The sequence below is a fragment of the Podarcis vaucheri genome (genome assembly GCF_965113315.1).
Source record: "Podarcis vaucheri genome assembly, chromosome: 5".
Classification (NCBI taxonomy): Eukaryota; Metazoa; Chordata; class Lepidosauria; order Squamata; family Lacertidae; genus Podarcis; species Podarcis vaucheri.
In genome coordinates, this window is record NC_138763.1 from 59609378 (window position 1) to 59629176 (window position 19799).

The following is a 19799-nucleotide window of genomic DNA, read 5'->3' on the forward strand; positions in this document are numbered from 1 at the left end:
AATAAAAGTGCAACAAAAAGCAACCAAAGATTAATAGAGCAATCCAGATTTACAGCCTGGAAATGCTGGCTGGACTTTTGATGGAGTGGATATGTCCTTTTGCCAAGTCCTGCCCAGCTCGGGCAGCTGACAGAGCAGCTCTTATCATCAGTGGGGAAGTCCTGCCTGTGAGAATCCCCCCATGCACCCAAAGATTGGTATATTCACCAGCAGAAACCCCAAAGCTGGGCATGTTGGGGGGTGGGTGTAGGTGGAAAGGGATCACGGCTACTGGATCTTACACTGACCCTGCTGTCATCATGTGACTGCAGCTGGCCTGATCAGGGCTTTTATGCTGTGCCAGTTTGAGAGCTGGTGCAGTGAAAGGCTGTTTATCCTTTTGCCACCTTCCACTCTGACTGGTGCAAGCAGCAGGGCTGTGGATGTAATGCAGACTGTGCCATTCCCTTAACCCTCTGCTGCCACCCTGGAGTTAGGACTGCACCCTTAATAATATGTTCCTTCACAGTTTAAGAAAAGCGTAAGAAGAGAAATCGAATACTTTCAGTGGTGTTAAATTTACAAAACAATACTATAATTTCAACTAATAAAGCAAAATGATCAAATGAGTCGGTGAGATGCAAGGTAAAGAGGCTCCTGGTTTTATTTAATACTTTCTCTTCTTCATCTCTTCCTTGGATTGCAAACGTCAAATAAGGCCCAGTCTCTTTCATAGTTGCGTAGTATTCACACACAAACATGCACATGCGCAGCACACACACTGTAGATTCATTTTGTCAATTATTTAGTAAGGATGCAGATATTAAAAGGAAATAAAACATACCAGGGCTTGTGAAATGCTAAGCTATGCAATAATTTGGAGGAAAATTCAAACATTTGTTTATCTTGGGAATAGCTTTCATTCCTTTGGGTTGCTTTAAAAGTGGCTGCTTTTTCTACTTGGAGGTGTGCAGTCTAAAAGGTTGGCTAGAGAGATCTGATTGGCTCTACCTCCTGTATGAGTCTACAGTTGTCATTGGAATAATTTTGTCCTGGGAATGTATGTCATACCATTAGTCAACAGTTTAGTTACAAGTGAATTATATTGCAGTGTATTTGGGCTTTAAATCACTCGTAGGTGGCTCATGAATGAGGATATCTACAAGCATTAAACATGTTGTGTTCACACTGACAGCATCTTGACATAAATCTCTTTGCAAGTTGGCAATGTAGTCTCATGTGGTGGACTTTACCAGCTGCACTGATGTGAGTGGGCTGACCAGTAAAAAATGGCGGGGAAGGTAAAGGTGCTTTGATATCTAAAACCCAGTGAGGATATTATGCAAAAATGTATGCACACAAAATAGACTTGCCTGTGAATTTTTTGCCGATTAGCTTTGTGCTACGTGTATTCAGTTGTTATTCTTACTCTTTCTGAAAGTGATAAATGGTGCAGTAAATAGGTTTCACAGTGCCACAGAAGAACATCTGATCATGTTCTGTATAATTAATAATGAATCTTAGGGCTTCAAAATATGTAAATGTGAATACCAGACTAGTTGTACAACCTTGCATGTTGTCATGTAACACTGTGTCTTATTTGCAGCTCCATGTCACTTCTCCAGTTTGGTGGGGGGAAGGCCTACATGGTGTTAATATTGCACCAAAGTCCTTAAAATCCTTACTTTTGGAGTGCTTAAGCATGTGAGCATTTATTCTGGCTGGCCCACATCAAGGGTTACAGATGAGGGCCAGAATCCTAGGGCCAAATGCTTCCAAGCTAAATTCTTACTTGGAATTTAGGTTATTTTCAGCAGCTTTCCTCACCCCTAGTCTCAAAAGCAACTTGCCATGTAGTATGAGAGGCAGATATTTCAGAAACACAAGTCCAAGGTCCCATAAAGCATGTGGAACTAGTTGTTTGAATATAGATTTGTTAGTTCTCTGCCTATTCTTAATACCTAGAATGGGATTTCTGCATTAATTTATTGCGTGATGATGCAGAGCATTATCTATGATATAAGCAAATTCTGTCTGATCAACTTTAAGAAACAATTGATGTTAACTAGCCCTTTTTTGAATTAAAAGACGATTAGAACTGTTCTGTGATAATTGGAAGAGGGTTTTTTGTTACATACAATGTTTGTTGAATTTTTATTCCCAGGCAACAAGATAATATTGTCTGTCTGTGTGCGTGTTTGTATGGTGGGGTCATGGAGTTACTCCATAGCCTGAATGGCAATGGTGGATAGGGGAGAAGGGCAGAAAATAATATTATTATTTCCCTTTTTGGACCAAGTTGGTTAGAGCATGGTGCTGATAATACCAAGGTTGCAGGTTTGATCCCTTTATGGTACAACTGCATATTCCTGCACTGCAGGGGGTTGGACTAGATGATCCTCAGGGTCCCTTCCAACTCTACAGTTCTGCGAAATACTACTATTATTGTACAGCCAGTTCACTCCACTGCTAAGCTCTTATGCCCCAGATTCAAATAGTAATGTGACTGATGAGAAGACTGCAACTGGATTTAAGTCACGGCATTACTGCACATTACAGGCAGAGCAGCACTCAAAGGATGATGTAGGAAAAGGGCTTTATACCATGCAGAACATCTTTCAGGTATTTGGTGCAGGAGTGCATTCAGAGTGTCTGCCAAACAGATTGTCCCTCCAACCTGGTGGACAGTCTTTGATACCGCAGTCTGACTCCTTTTGGAAGAAGCTGGTGAATGTTTGAAAAATATGTGCATGAAAACAATGGGGCAATGTGAAAAATATTGATAACGTTCAGAACAAGAAGCGATGGACACATACGGCAGGCCTCTTCAGTTGTTCATAAAGTATACTATGGAGATGTGCAAGGGGAGGAGGAGATTTATTAGCCCCCTTCCCTCACTGTTTTCCAGATTCTAAAATGCACAGGGAGTCTCCACAAGTATTAGAGGCTTCCCCTTCAGAAGGTCATCCTATAACTCATGAGAGCTAGTGACCATAACAAGGCGTGGAGCTTTCGTTCCCACCCTTGCAGCCCCCGTTTTCAAGTAATACACACTACTTCTGAGTCGGAGAAATGAAACTATTGTTCTCAAGAAAATATTATTTACTGGGAAATATTTATATACAGAGAGGACAGGGAACATATGACCTTCCATATGTTGTTGGGACTCCTACTCCCATCACCCTTGGCCAGCCTGGCCTAACATTCAGGGATGATGGGGGTCCTAATCCTGCTGTACTCCAAATTAGGTACTCCTGCTCTACAGTTACTATTTATTGCCCCTGCCGTGCATGATGTTGAAAATCTAATTGCATTATAAAACTGTAAAGAGCATTTTTCTGTAAGAAAGATTGAGTTACTTCTGCCTGTGCAAGACAACACTGAGGCCTACATCTAAGGCAACATAAAACCTTCATTTAGTTTGCTGCCATGTTGATGGTCTGCTTTCAGCTCTTCCTGACACCAACCCCAAACTGGCAAATACCAATGAATATTTATTTTTATTTCAACAATTGTATACCGCTTAATCACAGTCATCTCTAAGTGGTTTACGGGACACCTAATACACCTAATAATGAGTTAAAACTATAATAAAATCAGAATATACCGCTGAGTGCATTTGTAATTGTTGATTTAATAAATGAATGCATATTTATGAAGAATTTAAAATTATAATTTTATGTGTTGTGTGAGGAATATTTCATTTTCAAGTACATTTGGGGTTAATAAGACTCCATGGCATGCATTTCTGCCTTTTGCTCTCTCAGCTTGCTAATTTATATCTTCAGTGCTAAGCACCCATCACTGCTTTGTTGCTCTTGTGCTCTACTTGCTTGTTGTTTGCACCCTTTTATCACTGGCTTAATTCAGTTTAGTTTTTCCCCTGATTTCTAGTTTGGATGTCAGTCCTGCAAGAGTGGTTGCTTGTTTGCTTAATGAACAAACCTGTGCACTGAATGGCAAATAGTTTAACCCCCCCATCAGTAACAAATGGATTCTTTATTGATTATTCCTATTGTTTAAACGGCTATACTTCTGCATATTTATAATTAAGTTGTACTAATTTATTGAAAGGAGCAGGTGCCCATTTTGTTCTTACATGTTTTTTAAATGAAGGGATAACTTCACAGCATTTTGATTAAGGTTCCATTGATACCCATTCCACTATAAAAAAACTTATTTATAACACAAGTTCATGTGTTAAGTCAACACCACAGCATGCTGATTTTTTAAAAAGCTATGCACAGAGTGTAACAGCAATTCTCCCAATATACATAAACAACCTACCAGATGTACTTATGTCATCTGTTTGGACAACAGACCATTACTCTCATCACGTATTATAGCTTTGAATTTATTTCTGCTTATACACAGGAGTATAAAATAAACGCTAAAATGAAGTATATCTTGATTTCAAGCATTACTTTCCCATTTATGTTCTTTCTAATAGCAAAGTGCATAAACATTAACATACACATGATTTTTCTTTGATTTCATGCTTCGAATTTTTGCTGAAACATTTTGTGGATCGGTGTGATTAAAATGCATTGCAATGGTCACATCTGACGATTTCTAGCCAGTAGTTTTTCATCCAGCATCTTGGTGTTAACCTTGATGTGCACAGAATCAGAGAAGCGGAATATAAATATGAAAGGCATCCCCATAGTGGGGAACAGAAACGAATCACATATATGCACCGATGCTTTCTGTGTCAGTTTGCTTTACACTATAGCAACATACTGGTGGCGGGAGGGGATGCGATTTCTGGAACTAGGGTAGGAAAGGAGAATGGATCTGTCCAAACTTTCTAGTTCCGAAGGAGTTAAACACTCCCTCACTATGTGCCTGTGTAGGATTTAAGCTGTTTAGACAGACAAGGTCGAATTTAAACCGCTTCACTGCCTAGCCTAGCTTTGTAGTACGGAGGGCGAAGAGGGAGAGTTGCTGCTCCTTTGGGACAGACCCCATCACACACACACACACCAGTCTGCTCCAGGGCTTTCCAGATTGTAAAGAATGGTCGGAGAGGCTTATCTTTCAACCCTCCAGCAACCCCCCCCCCAAAAAAAAAAACCCTGGCTTGCTAGCTGCAATCTATGTTGCCCCCTGATTGCCGGAGCTCGCTCTAGCGTTTTATGAAGTGGAGAGAGACGGAGGTCACAGGAGAGGATTTTTATTTCGAGTGCTAAAGACGCAAGGCGGACCCCGCTCCCCCCCCCCCGCCAGCATGAGGCTGCAGGACGCAAGGTCCCGCCGCGATATGGCCCCGGCGACTTTGGAGCCCGAGGCGCGCTATTGCCCTTTCCGTCTTGCTCGCCTGGTGCAGGTGGACGGGACTCCCCATTTGAACGTGTCAGAAGTGGGGAAAGGGCAGCGTCAAACCAGAATCCGATGTTTTAGGAGCAAGCAAACACGCTTGCACCCCTTGAACGTCTGATTAAGGATTTGGAGGGGGGGGGGAAGGCTAGCTGTGACTAATCTACTGCACGGCAAGTTACCGATGAGCAGGAGATCTGCTTGTAGTGTTCTCCATTATCATGCAGATCAGTGGCAACATCTAATTAGTCCTTTCGCTGGGGAAAAGAATGGCTGGGTAGCTGGTGGTTTGGGGCTAGACTCTTGAGAGACAGCAGCCCGGAGGAGTTCGCGGATAGCCCCCCCCCCCTAAACAGCAACACCGTCACCTGAGCACTTCAGCAGTTTGTATGATGTGAACTGAGAACGACCCGGCCAAGGTTTATGGCATTTTTCTAGAACGCTCAAATTCTAGGACATGTGAAGTGGTATTCTCCCAGCTCGCTCCCCCCCCCCCCGCTTCTGCCTTGAAACTTATAAGATGCAATCGCGTTACCAGGCAGCCGCGTACTACTATTGCATAACACGACTCGCCCCCCCTCACTCGCCCCCCCCTTTATAACAAAATTCACGCTCCGCATATTTGCTCACACTTCTGCTTGTGAAGTTTTAATTAGGCAGCCATGGTAACTCACTCTTTGCAATGAAGCCTCGTTCCGGGGAGGTCTCGAAGCTCCCGAGCACTCTGATCCCTCTGGAATCTCTGAGCAGCTTTTGGGGGTTTGGGGGGGGGAAGTGGGGGTTATTTGGGGGGGGGCGAGTAGTGTCCGTACAAAATCTGGGCTGCTTCTCCGTGCGATGCTTACCTTTTCCTACGCTTCCTTACAAATAAGTAAAGGTCTGTGCAGTTCCTTTGCGATGATGCATCTCTCCCGGCTCACTTCTGCAAGCTTGCAGAGCAACGATCCACTCTTGTAAGAGCATCTGCTGCAAGATAACACCAATGGGATTTTTCTTTTCTTTTTTTAAAAAAAAGAAGAAGAAGGGGGGTGGACTTGCTTCCCGGAGACTTGGTCACCGCTGCCAGCCAACCGGCAGCACCGCCGCTGCCTCCTCTTCTTCCTCGTTAGATTTCGCAGTGAAACATTAATTCAGCCGTGACTACGTGAAGCAATTGTCAGGGTAGCAGCAGCAGCAGGAGCCACGCAGTCTGGAAAATGTCCTCATTTACTGCAATTCAGTGCCTTCGATGTGATCTCACATACGATAAAAAGGAAGCCGGTGGGGTGGGGGGGTGGAGGTTGTTACGGGGAGGAAAGGGGTGGCGGGGATCCTTTCAAGCAGCCCCCGCGTCAAACCTGGCTTCTTGATGTGTTCACTTTGAAGCATTCTCTGTAGTCCTCCCGTCTTGCAGGCAGAGGCTTCGGGCGAGCTCCCTCCGCTCCTACTTTTGGGAATGCACGAGAGAAAGGGGAGCGTGTGCTGTTTTGCTGGCGCTCGGTGCGTGCGCGCGTGTGAGTGTGCGCGCGTGTGTAGCTCGGCGGAGAAGAGACGAGAACTGGCGCTGGCTCTCCGCTAGGGAGAGTTCTCGTGTTCCCTCTGATGCAGGAAGCCGGTGTGACCGGGAACTTGTTGAGTTCAGTATGCAGTTCTTCCAGTGATGGACGGGGAACCAGGGATAGCACAAGGAAGAGGAGGACGGACCTCACATGCGAACCTCTTGATCCCTTTGGAAATTGGGGGAGGGAGATGGGATCTTTCCAGAATGGATCTGGATTCACCTTCTCTTTACAGCGTTGCCCTTTTGTCATTACAGTTTAAATGCATTTCTAGACTCAGGACATAGAGTACTGTTTACATTACCTTGAGGCTGAATCGGAAAAGGAATACGTACAGCAGAGTTAGCGGTTTTGATTATAACAAGTCTGTGTATGCTGTTTGACTATAAAATGTAAAACACCCCTCAATTAATTTGTTGGGGATTTTTAATATATTTTTTTAAAATAGAATTTTGCTTCAAAATATTCTGGAACTGGACCTGCCTGGCTGACGTGTTATGACCTAGAAGGGACCTCTGGCAACCCCAGATGCATGTGTTTGGGGTAGAGTAGTTGCTATAGTTTCTCAGTTCTCAAGGATGGGGTTTTTACCTGTTTTGGATGCAACAGAGACATTGAGGTGGGGGAATGTTTCTCCACCAATTATACACATATAGTGTAAAAAGTAGTCAAGAATTAGAATCATAGAGTTGGAATAGACCACAAGGGCCATCGAGTCCAACCCCCTGCCAAGCAGGAAACACCATCAGAGCACTCCTGACATATGGTTGTCAAGCCTCTGCTTAAAGGCCTCCAAAGAAGGAGACTCCACCACACTCCTTGGCAGCAAATTCCACTGTCGAACAGCTCTTACTGTTCGACAGTATTGTTTTATTTTTTTAAACAATGAAAAACCTCTAAAGTCAATAAGTTTCAGAATTTAATAAACCACCTCAGGTTTCCATTAATTTTCCAGTAGGACATTGCTGACATGGGCAATAAGATCTAAAGCAAGCTTTCTTAAGACATATATCCGGCTGAGTTCAATGAGACTTAATAGTCAGTGGGTTTATGACTGTACCGTTAATACAACTTATGTATATGCATAGGTTTCAGTGTGGCATTTTGAGTGCATTGGAAAGATCAGTTAAATTTCTGCATAATTCACATTTTCTGGTTAATTGGGGTTTGTATGTGCATTGGGGTTTGTTTGTATGGGATTTGTATGAGAAGAGAAGACTCCCTGGAAAAGACTGTGATGTTGGGAAAGATGGAGGGCACAAGGAGAAGGGGACGACAGAGAATGAGATGGTTGGATGGTGTTCTTGAAGCTACCAGCATGAGTTTGATCAAACTGCGGGAGGCAGTGGAGGACAGAAGTGCCTGGCGTGCTCTGGTCCATGGGGTCACGAAGAGTCGGACACGACTAAACAACAACAACAACAACATGTGCATATATTTTTAAACTATTATATCATTTTTTGTTCTCATTATTTCTTAAGTGTTTTCTTAAGTGTGTTAATGTATTGTAACATTTATAACATGCCTAAAAATTAACAAGTGCACTTATTTTTAAATATAGCACAGTCTCTTCCCACGTTTTCATACATGGGATTCCCATCAAATTTGCAGATGACACAAAACTGGGATGGGTAGCTAATGCCACAGAAGACAGAATCAGAATTCAAGATGACCTTAACTTAACAAATTGGAAAACTGCCCCCCCCAATGAATTTCAACAGGGACAAACGTAAGGTTTACACTTAGGCAGGAATAACCAGCTGCTCAAATATAAGATGGTAGACACTTGGCTTGCCGGTAGTGCATGCGAAAAGGATTTCAGGTTCAGGTTACAAGAAAGGAGATTCTGACGAAACATCAGGAAGAATTTTCTGATAGTAAGAGCTGCTGGACAGTTGAATGGACTCCTTCTGAAAGTGGTGGACTCTCCTCCCTTGAAGGTTCTTAAGCAGAGGTTGGATGGCCATCTGTCATGGATGCTTTCGTTGAGATTCCTGCATTGTAGAGGGTTGAACTAGAATGACCCTCGGGTTCCCTCCCAACGCTATGGTTCTATGATTCTATAATACAATGCAAAAGGAAAAGGGAAATAGTAGGGAAGAGAAAAGCAAGCACTGGAGCAATTGATAGTGCCAGGTTGGTTTTTCCCCTTGTCATGATCTTCTTCCTGGAAGGGACATGTATAGCCTCCTCCTGCCTACGGCCTATGGTGCTAGAGGCCAGCATAGGCCTTTCTTCTGGTCCAGGTAACTTGCAGTTGGAGCAGAGTGTCCTTTCATGCAGAGAGGAGGTCAAGCTCCCTGTAGTTCATAATCTGGAAGCTGGGTGGGGGGTGAATTAGTGGTCTCCTCATATATGATTAAACAGTAGGAACAGTGGAAGGTGATTATCAGTGCTTGCCTTCAATCATTAGTTGTGGTTTGGATATGTAGATATGTGTTTCAGGCCGGACTCTTAAAGATTAAAAGGTAAAGGGACCCCTGACAGTTAAGTTCAGTCGCGGACGACTCTGGGGTTGCGGCGCACATCTTGCTTTACTGGCCGAGGGAGCCAACATTTGACCTCAGACAGTTTTTCCAGGTCATGTGGCCAGCATGACTAAACCAGAGCAGCGCATGGAAACACCATTTACCTTCCCGCTGGAGGAAATGTATTTATCTATTCGCGCTTTGACATGTTTTCGAACTGCTAGGTTGGCAGGAGCAGGGACCGAGCAACAGGCGCTCACCCCGTCACAGGGATTCAAACTGCCGACCTTCTGATCAGCAAGCCCAAGAGGCTCAGTGGTTTAGACCACAGCACCACCCGTGTCCCTTCTTTAAGATTATCCTCAGATAAATATAAATCTGTTTTATCTGTTTGCTGTGTAGCTTCATATAATAGTGCCATCGCTGTGCTTTTAGCTTTAAGGCAAAGGGAAATCTTTCCCCTTTGCTCTGGTGCCAAGAACTGTTCAAACTTTGCACTGGAGCAAAAGCTGCCATCAATTCTGCCGTGCAGTGGCAGCCATTAAACAGGTCAGCAGAACAGGGTGGGAGATTTATGGGGTAGATTTAAGGCCTGGTCATCCGATTCACTGCATTGTTTTCCATAGAGAAGCTAGGATTAGCTTTAATGATCTTGACATGACACAGTTCACAGAATAATGCCAACTCCAGTGCCCACTGCAGCCTCTGGTATAATTGTTCTGGTGATCTCCATAAGATGACGCTGTGATGTGTTTTAATGTTGGGGCAGAGAGATGGCAGCCAATCATTCTGTTGTATAGTTTCCTACTTGTTAGGTGTCTTCTGCAGACAGGAATGAATTGATCTGAACAATAAACTCACCAGAGTTAGCAGTAAAGGTGTTAAAGTGTAGGAGTGGAGGTAGATTTGCTGCATTGCCAGGGATTGGATGCTCTAGTGACTAGAGTGGGTCCATCGGGTAGCAGCTGCCTTGTCTTGAACATTATGGTGAACTTTTATTGCATGCCACAGGATGAAAATGAAGGTCTTATTTGCTTATTTAAACCTGTAGTGGTGTAAAACAGTTAAAACACAAACCAAGAGTACTAAAAGCACAAAAATGCAGCAAAGTGTTGCAATATATAAAAAGACAGGGTCAGCTTACTGGTCAGGGAAAGCCTGGGGGAGGAATGTTGGGGAGCTTGGGTGGGAGGGGGAAAAAGATGTATAAAGTAGGTAACTGGTGGTGCTTTCCATATGGTAGGGGAAAGAGGTGCCAAGTTGCCCTGAAGATTGAGGAAGCTGAATCACGTGGCATTTCAGGAGGAGCCAGGGGACAGAGCCAAATGCAGTGGCTGGCAGCCCTTCCTCTCTCATGCTCAGCAGCCTTGCATGGCAGGAGGAGGAAGAGCTGGTCACTGAAGCTGTGCTCAACTCCATGCTCGGCCTCCTCCACCCCCTGACAGTAGGGAACATTGGGGGGCTGCCCCCCAATATTGGGGGGCTCCAAAAATGCTTGGCCCTCTGGTGTTGGTGCGCCTGGTAGAAGAAATAGCATTCCAACGAATAGGGCAATAGCAGAAAATGCATATTTCTGAGTTACCACCATCCAGTGGTTTTCCACTGCAACTCTAAGCACATGAGGAGTTGGTTATCTGTTGTCAGAATCCACAGGCAAGATAAGAACAGGGAGGCTGCTGCATCTACAGGACAACACCTAGTTTATCATGCGTCTTGAGCCGCATGATCACTTAAGAGTTATCCTGTAGATGTAGAATGACCCTCCTTCCAAATGATGGTCATTGTTGATGATAGCTTTTTATTATTCCAAGGTTAATATCACAGTTATCTTACTGTGCAGTTTCTACAGCATCTCAGTAATGCTGGTTACTGTCTCCAGTTTTCTTGTCTATTAAGGCAGCTTTGATAGGCTGTATATTTCTCCAGTGACACCTCCTCCCCAAAGAAATGTCTTTAGGTTGGGTTTCATATACCTTATTTTTCGCCCTATAGGACACACCTTTTCCCCTCCAAAAATGAAGGGGAAATGTGTGTGCGCCCTATGGGGCGAATTCAGGCTTTCACTGAAGCCTGGAGAATGAGAGGGGTCGGTAGGCGCCGACCCCTTTCACTCTCCAGGCTTCAGGAAGCTATCCGCAAGCCTTGGGAGCCGCGGGAGTTCCCGCTGCTCTCCCAAGGCTTGTGGAGAGCTGCCTGCATCCTGAAGCCCGGGGCACGCTGAGAAGCGCGCCCCGGGCTTCGGGCAGCTCTCCGCAAGCCGTGGGAGCCCGGCGCAACTTTCCGCCAGGCTCCCTAGGCTTGCGAATAGCAGCCTGTTCTGGGGGCTGGGGTCGGGGGAAGCTCGGGCTTCCCCCGCCCCGCGCCTGGGGGGGGAAAATAATTTTTTTCTTTATTCCCCCCCCAAAAAAAAAACTAGGTGCGCCCTATGGGCCAGTGCGCCCTATGGGGCGAAAAATACGGTAAATGTCTCAGACCTAGATAGTCACTATGCCTTCTTGGGTTCACTGGCAGGGATAACTAACTTCTGATTATAAGGCCAAGTCAACCCTTCTTCTTCATTCTTTGATGTATAAAGTCTTATAAATGAATCCTACTGCAGATTTCTTCATCTTCAATGTCCTTTCTCAAACTGTTATGAAGATGCCCAACTCTTGGATTTGACAGGTCAGAAGAAGAGATGCAGCATTATGACCGAATCATAACACAGAAGCATAGTATATTTTTTCCCTGACAGCAAGAACAGAAGAATCTAGCTCTTTACACACTGATGATGCAAAGGGTGCAGACAGTATCTCCTGGTTTGCACGTCACAGTAAGCCAAACTGTGGCTTAACAGGACTGTGTGAATGGACAGGTTGTAGCTATTTTGCTCCTCCCTGGGCTTTTTTTACTCCCATGCTACAATGAGCCAAGCTTTCCAAACGCAGGCTTGTGGCTTGAGAAAAAGCCTCAGTGACTATGCAGCTCCTCTCATAGTTTGGCTTATCACAACATGCATACCAGGCCAATATCTAGCAGTGTCTAGCTAAAAGATCATTAGTAAATATTTTACACCACTTGCTAGTTCCGAATGGAGGAAACATTTTTCTTCCAATTTCCAAATCTATGAATGATGTCAAATGTGAAACAAAATGGATCACCCTAGTGATTTCTTTAGAAATTGCACCAGTCCATTCAATTCCCAGTTTGAGAGTCTTTTCTGTCCTTGCATGAGAGGAAGCAGTTGCCAGCTTGAGGTATCAGCACTGTACATGTAGATGTCAAATGTAAATTGTCATGTTTGTTTCACTGCTTGTGATTGAAATTCCTATTTAATCTTCTAGATAATTTAAATTAACCAGCTACCAAAATCAAATGGTGCCAATATCTTTTATATTCATCAAAATGAGTGATATTTAGTGCTGCTTAGTCTTATTTTGAACACCTAATACTTACAGTCTAATACAGTTTGAGCAGTTCCGACAGAGTGGGTGTAATTGCAGGCATTACAATATTATCTAGGTTACTCCAGTTGCACTAGGGCCGTTCTGATTTCATGTCAAGAGTCTTGGTTTCTTTAAATTGGAAAGAGAGAGGGTTTTGTTTCAGAGATGAACTGTGTTTGGCTGTTCATTTCTGTAATCATCTGGGACCCGCAACATCATTAGATGTTCTGTTGAAAGCAATTATTTTCATATTGCTGAATTGCTGATGTTAAATAAGCTGCTGGCTTGTTTTCTGCACTACTGTTGTTGCATAGGTTCCGGCTCTAAATTTTCGCAGTCTGCCTACAGTTGGAATGGAGGATGGCACAGGTGTTACCTTTGACACTTTTTCTGAAAAGCAAAGTTATTACTGTGGTTTGGATTCATCAGTGGTTAATTGTGTTGCTTTCCCTTAACGTTCTTGGTGGATTGGTTGGTTAGTTGTCAATTACTTTGTAAAATATGCAGTCAAAATTAGGCTCTTTCACTAATTACCTGATACCGCCAGTCTCTGTGTAGGCAGAACAGCTCGGTGAATCTAATTTAAGGCTTCTGGCACTGTCATTAGGCAGCTATGAGTGATTTCTTTGGTGCAGAGCTGTGGTGTAGTGGTGGTGACTGGATTGTGGATGACACAGCAATACATTATCACGTTGGCCAAAATACTACTAGGTATGATAGAACTTGGCATAAGGAGTTAGGTTCAGTGGTGGAAGTTTTGCTGTCCCAGGGCCACACCAGGGTTCATCAGGATTCAATTCATATGATAAGTAAATGAATGCTGAAAGATCTTCATAACAAACACAGCTCTGTATTGCTTAGTTTAGCAGTAGGCAGAAGGTTGAACTGGATCTACTGGTAAATTTGCAGTAGATTGGCAAAGTGTGTGCAGCACACCCCTTTATGCTAAACTATTTCGTGCAGTTGGGGTACTTTGATATATTGAACATGAAATCTAAATATACTAACACTTTTTTGTTGTTGTTGTTGTTGTTGTTGTTGTTGTTGTTGTTGATATACCGCCCTATACCCGGAGGTCTCAGGGCAGTTCACTATAGATTAAATCCTAAAACAAAAAGATTTATTTAGGAGCAAACATACATTGGAATACACTATCAATATTTATTATTTTTGGGTAGTATCCAGTGCTTCTGTTCTCCATTCCCCTGCATCGCCAGTACTTTATAATGGGCAGATGGACACTATTTCTATTCAAGTTCAGTTATTTTCATTTTAAATGTCAGATTTCAAACGTGTTAGATCTCAAAACCTACTTTTTTCTATCTAAGGAATGGAGTGTAGCTCTAAAGGTTGAAGGAATACTTGCACAGTACTTTCAACAAATGTGAAATATTTCACAATCCAAATTATTATGCAGCCTGTCTAGTTAGGAAATAAATGAAGATCTAAGAATCTACAATAGCATAATATATAGTACCCTAAATGACTACATTTTGCTCTTTCTTGAGCAACCATTTAGCTTGTCACCATTACGGATGATTTGTACGTTTTGCAGACCTATTCTCCAGTGCAGAATATTTTCGACCATTTGAATAATAAATATTTTTTTTCTCCCTAATTTGCTCTATGAGAACAAACACAAAATTATTTTTGTTGAATTATCTTGTGGGAAATTGTGTTAAGATTGCATGGTGTGCTACAGCTGGAGAGCATACATAAAACACATTACAGGAAAGAGCTGTTTAGAAGACTAAGGCTTGTTCTTTGCATGAAGCAGAATGCAGTAGAAATTAGGTGGTGAAATGGACTGTGTCATGTCTGACTGTGTGTATGGTAGTGGGGGTAACTTTTTAAATTGCGTTCCCATGTCAAAAATAAAAATAAAAATAACTAAACATATATAGTTCTCCAGATGTTGTTGAATGGCAGCTTTCTTAGCTCCTAACTAGAGGCTGTGCTGGCTAGGGCTGACAGTGGCGTAGCGTGGGGGGTGCAGGGGGGGCCGGCCGCACCGGCCGCAACATCTGGGGGTTAGGGTTAGGGGGCGCAAATCCACGGGTTAGGGGGCGCAAATTACTTGACTTGCCCCGGGTGCTGACAACCCACGCTACGCCACTGAGGGCTGATGAGGGTCAAATTTCAACAACTTCTGTAGGGCTACAAGTTATCCACCTTCTTCTCTATCAGTTCAGGAGTCTCCTGCCTCATTTTGCTGCACATGTTTACCAGGCCTAAGATGCTCAGAATGCTGGTGAGTGACTCAGCACAGAACCAGAATCCATTCATGACCATCTGGTTATATCCAGTCACTATAGGTTTTCCAGAGGTTTATGTCACATAATTGGAATGCTGTAGTGCCCAGGCCATTGTACTCTGCTGCCTCTTCCAATACCATAAGGGTGCCATAAAATTACAATTTTATCTTTCAGTATCCATGTTTGTAATAAGGAACACTGGAAATAAAATGTCACGGTGCCTCAATAGAAGATATTTGTGGCAATTGTTCTAAATTTGTTATATGATTATGATAATATATGCCACATCTTGTCGTGTTCCATTTTCAATAATATGTGCACAAGTGGTTTGGGTTTTTTTTTTTTAATTACTTCACACACCCACACGGCTAAGGAATTTATTAAGGCTTGATATTCTGCTGTAGAACAGATTCACTGGCAACAAAACACAAAGAAAAACGTACTATTGTTGAGAACAAAAAAAATACGGTAAATGCAGAATCCAAATCATTCCTCATCCTCAGTGACCAGCATGGCAGCCTTTAACACTGTGGTGAGACATGATGAGGTAAAAGGAATTTATACCTCTATTAAACTAAGAAAGCATCTGCTTAACAACCATGAGAAATATGGGTGTGCAGATCTCATAGATGGAAAAGGCCTCTTTTATGTTTGTCCTGTAATGGTATATTGAAAGATTATAAAGGAGGCCATATTTAAAGATGGTGTAATTAGAGGGGCATCATCCCAGAGGCCAAATTTCCTTCCTTATAGCTTTCCATATGCCAGTATGTATGTGTTAAAGTTTGAAGTGGTTGGGCCGATTGCTATAGGAACTAAAACCATATGGACCTTGCCTGAGGAAGGTTGTTTTGAGATTTGCAGGAGAACAATACTAGAACAGTTGACTTTTTTTTTTCCTGCTCCTCAAATCTTTTCCACATTCATTTATTTTCTGAAGAATGCATGCATGTTGCAAAGGAATTTAGAGGATATATGAGAAATGACTGTCATTTTGTAGAGACTGCTGGTCAGGTCTGTTTAGTTGTTGATTGGTGCAAACCAAATTGCCCTAGAATATGCTGAACATCTTGCAATGATAATGGCTAAACTGTATTTCAGACACCTTGTCCCCTATTACAAATTAAGCAGTCACAGAGGAAAGACCTGCCCTCCAATCACTGGATAGTGCTTCTCAAACAGAACACACTCAGTGGAGGCTGTTCAGTTGTGAGTTCTCAAGTGATAAAACATTAAATTACACATATAAATTATAAACATATAAATTACACATGTACCAAGACTAGATCCAGGTTTATGTGGGTCCAAGCAAGAGACCAGAAGTAGGTCCTTGTTCCACCTCCATTGGACTCTCCATACAAACACAAGATGGCTCTCTCTCAGTGTAAGAGAGGGAATGACCTTGAACTGAACATAAGAGCAGGCCTGGTATATCAGACCAAAGTTCAGCTGTCAAGTTCAGCACCTTTCCCCCCATACTTGTCAGACATTTATGGGAAGCACACCAGCACTCTCCTACTCATGTTCCCCAGGAGTATCTGTCATTCCTCCTTTTGCTTCTTCCTGGAGGCTTCTTGCCAGTGGCCATCCTCCTTTATCTCACGGCTAAACCTGCTTTATGCTTTCTAGGCTCCCTTAAAATAAAATTGCTGTGGCTGCCTGCTACTGGACTCTTGGTGCAGCTGCTAGCTGAACTGGATTGTATGTGGTGGTGGGGAAACATGAATATCTCACCAGCTTTGTGCTTCCTCTGTGCTGTCCCCGAGCCTAGTATCTGCCATAGGAGATATGCTCAGTTCTGTCAGTGGTGGGCAGCTAAGACATGGATGCAGCAGATGCCCAGACATGTCAATTCCTGATGCCATATTTGTCCACGTCGGTTGTAAGAAATTCTTCATATCGTATATGCAACCATTTTACACCTTTTCTCTTCCCAATGAACCTCTGAAATGCTGTTCCTGAAGGTTGGATAACCCTATGGAATAACATGGGAGGCAGCAGGAATGAATAATCTGTGGGACTGGGGATTCTCCTTTGCATGAAGAGAAATATTTTACACTATCACAACGGTTATCTTTGGATGTAAGCCAGTCTTCTTTTAGATTAGCTGTTCTTCTCAGCACTCCCCCCTTTTCTTTGTTCCCAGAGCAAAACCAATAACACTTTTCTAAAACATCATATCCAATTTATTTCATTTTGCTCAAATCAGTTATGTCTGGCTAAGTTTAAATTCAATAACACTGGATTTTGAAACAACTGGTTATTTTCTCCGCAAATATACCTTTTATATTTTCTAGGTGTTGAACTGACCAAAATCTATTATTACTTTTGTATGTTGAGGGACCTATGGCTATAAATCTTCTATCTTTATTACCCATACTCAGAAAAACATTCTGAGAAGTCTTGATTGCCATAAGTTGTATTTTTCAGGAGAAATGTAATATAGTCATTTAGAATCCAGCGGCTTTTGCATGTGGGTAAATTAACTTTAAAATTCTTCCCTTTAAAAATATTTTTTTTCTTCAAGCACCATAAAATAAACAACTCAGTATTTTGCTAGTTATATAAAATAAGGCATATCAGCTCTCCTTTCAGAACTTCAGTATAGCAAGCCTTCTCTTCATGCCCATGCTTGAATAATGTGGGATGGATCTAGTGACACGCCATGCCACTTATTTTTCATGTTAACAGCAATCTTCCTTTAGAGTCCCCAAATGAACTAATCCTCTTTTTACGGAGAAGAAAGCCAAGATGAAAGTGCTTTTCACTTCCCCCAGACAAATTTACCAGGTGCCAGTGGAAAAGTAACAATTTCTGGGTACATTTCAGAAATTGTCGCCATGCAGTCTGTTGAGTTCCCCAACAGTAGATGATACTTCTATTGTTCTCATTGTTTTCAGTGATCAGTGCCTGGCCTGCACCTTATTTGCTAATATGGTATTCATGGTGACTTCATTCTGAAATGAACCCGGAACCTCAAGGTATCTCAGTGGATGAGGCATTTCATATGCACAGCACAGCAGACAAAGCTCCCTTCTTTGATTGTATCTCAACCTCTTGTTTTTTAAGCTCTCAGCTTGCTGCAAGTAAACCATTTTCTTACATTTAAACCCCCAGAGATATTTCTTAAAACTTTTCATTTCAGCGTTTACAACACTGAGTGCTTTTATTCACAGCTCTGTTTCTCTTGCTAGAACATCTAATTTTCTTTTCGATTTTGGTTATCTTGGTGAAAATGCATCACATTTTTCTTTCCCCTCACTTCTCCAGCAACTTAATATCTATCAAAAGGGTACCTTATTCCCCTCCCTCCCACAGACCACAAATTGTAGAATAAGGACTAATTTCAGTGAACTTTGGGAAGTTACACTGGTATAAGAAGATAAAAAATACTGCTTTTTAGTGAGTTCCCTGGGGTCTATTTGAAAGAGGACTGTCTGACCTATAAATATAAAAATGTCCAAATATAGCTTTGGGTCAATCTTGTAACACCACTGTTGCATGGTAGTTACAGAGGAAAAGTGTCCTTTCCCCTTTAAATCTCTTTTACTGTTTTCTTGAGATTTTGGTAAAAAACACAGTAGCAGTTTGGACAGGGACCTAAATTATTGTTTTCTGAGATGACAGATTGATGGGCTCACTCACATAGCTACAGCTCTCAAAGGGTTCAGAGTAAAGCAAGTAACATGTTTTACCCATACTTCCCTCTTTCCTGTATTTCAGCAATATGAGTGGGTGGTGAACACTTACTTAGACTGGGGCAGAGCTTTCCAAACTTTGCATGTTGGTGACACACGTTTTAGACATGCATCATTTCGTGACACGGTAATTCAGTTTTACTATCAAAGCGGAGGTTTGACTAACCCTTTTCCAGCCCTGGGAGGAGTGTGGGGATCGTTCGTGTGACACACCTACACACTGCAGCCGACACGCTAACGTGTTGTAACACACAGTTTGGAAAGCTGTAGGGTTAGTCAATTTATTCCTAGATGATTCAGGCAAGAAAGACTTGCCACAGGCTATAGGGTAAAGGAACATTTTAAATTTTATAGCCAAGGAAAATTTCTCTCTGAAAAAGAAAATTGTCTCAGTTGTTTAGTGCTAGTCTCCCAAACTCAATAAGGCTCTCTAGTGGACTAGTTGTGGAATACATGTATATTGAATTTCTCTATCCTTTAGTCTTACACCTCACCCTTTTAGAGTACTTTTGAGACCCTTTGGCATTTAGAAATGAAAGCATGTAAGTGATTCTCAACCAATGTAAATAGTCTTATCTTATGCCAAGGATCATGTAACAGCTAGAAGTGGATTCCAGAAAAATCCAACCCACAAGGTTGAGTTAATGAGGGAAGCTGTCTAATAGGTGATTCTGGAGGTGAATATAAGTTGAATTTATTTAGTACTGTTTTAAAATAATTTTTCCTCTGATATAAGATAGGCAGATTCAGCAGAATAGGACCTCCCACTAGGTAGACTGGGGCAACTGTTTCAGGTGACAGATGCTCCTAGGAAGGGCACAGCAGTGAGCCTTTGAAGGGCAGAACTGTATTTGCCAATAGACTTGCCTGTGTCACCTAAGCCAGTGAGCGATCTCATCAGTGTTGAAGTAAGCATCAGCTGCCAGTATGGTTAGATTTTGTACATGGGCTGGGAGATGGGTGCCATCTTGTCCTTCACCTCAGGTAGTAAATGCCTTGGCGCACTCCTAGATGGCACTGTCTAATTTCCTGGCGAGTCCTCAGTGCAGAAGAGAATTCTGAAAGCCTTGAGGTTATCACATATTTAAATACTTTGAACTTTCCATAGTCATATTATGTG

At 42.6% G+C, this 19799-nt stretch overlaps 2 protein-coding genes across 6 annotated transcripts in view; one reads left to right on the top strand and one right to left on the bottom strand.

Moving 5' to 3' along the window:
• INSYN2A (inhibitory synaptic factor 2A) overlaps nt 1-7381 on the bottom strand; it is a 64508-nt gene extending 57127 nt beyond the window's left edge. Inside the window, exons 1-2 of one of the 4 annotated variants that reach the window (XM_082222909.1) lie at nt 6633-7381; nt 6141-6258 (exon numbers count right to left, since the gene is read on the bottom strand). The gene's annotated coding sequence lies outside the window, so the exon portion shown is untranslated. Of the gene's footprint in view, nt 1-5969; nt 6088-6140 lie in introns of those variants that run through there. The other 3 variants (XM_082222908.1, XM_082222910.1, XM_082222911.1) reach the window with 3 other exon arrangements.
• The window catches only part of DOCK1 (dedicator of cytokinesis 1), a 361394-nt gene that overhangs the window by 173104 nt on the left and 168491 nt on the right, over nt 1-19799 (top strand). The gene's annotated exons all lie outside the window — the stretch shown is intronic.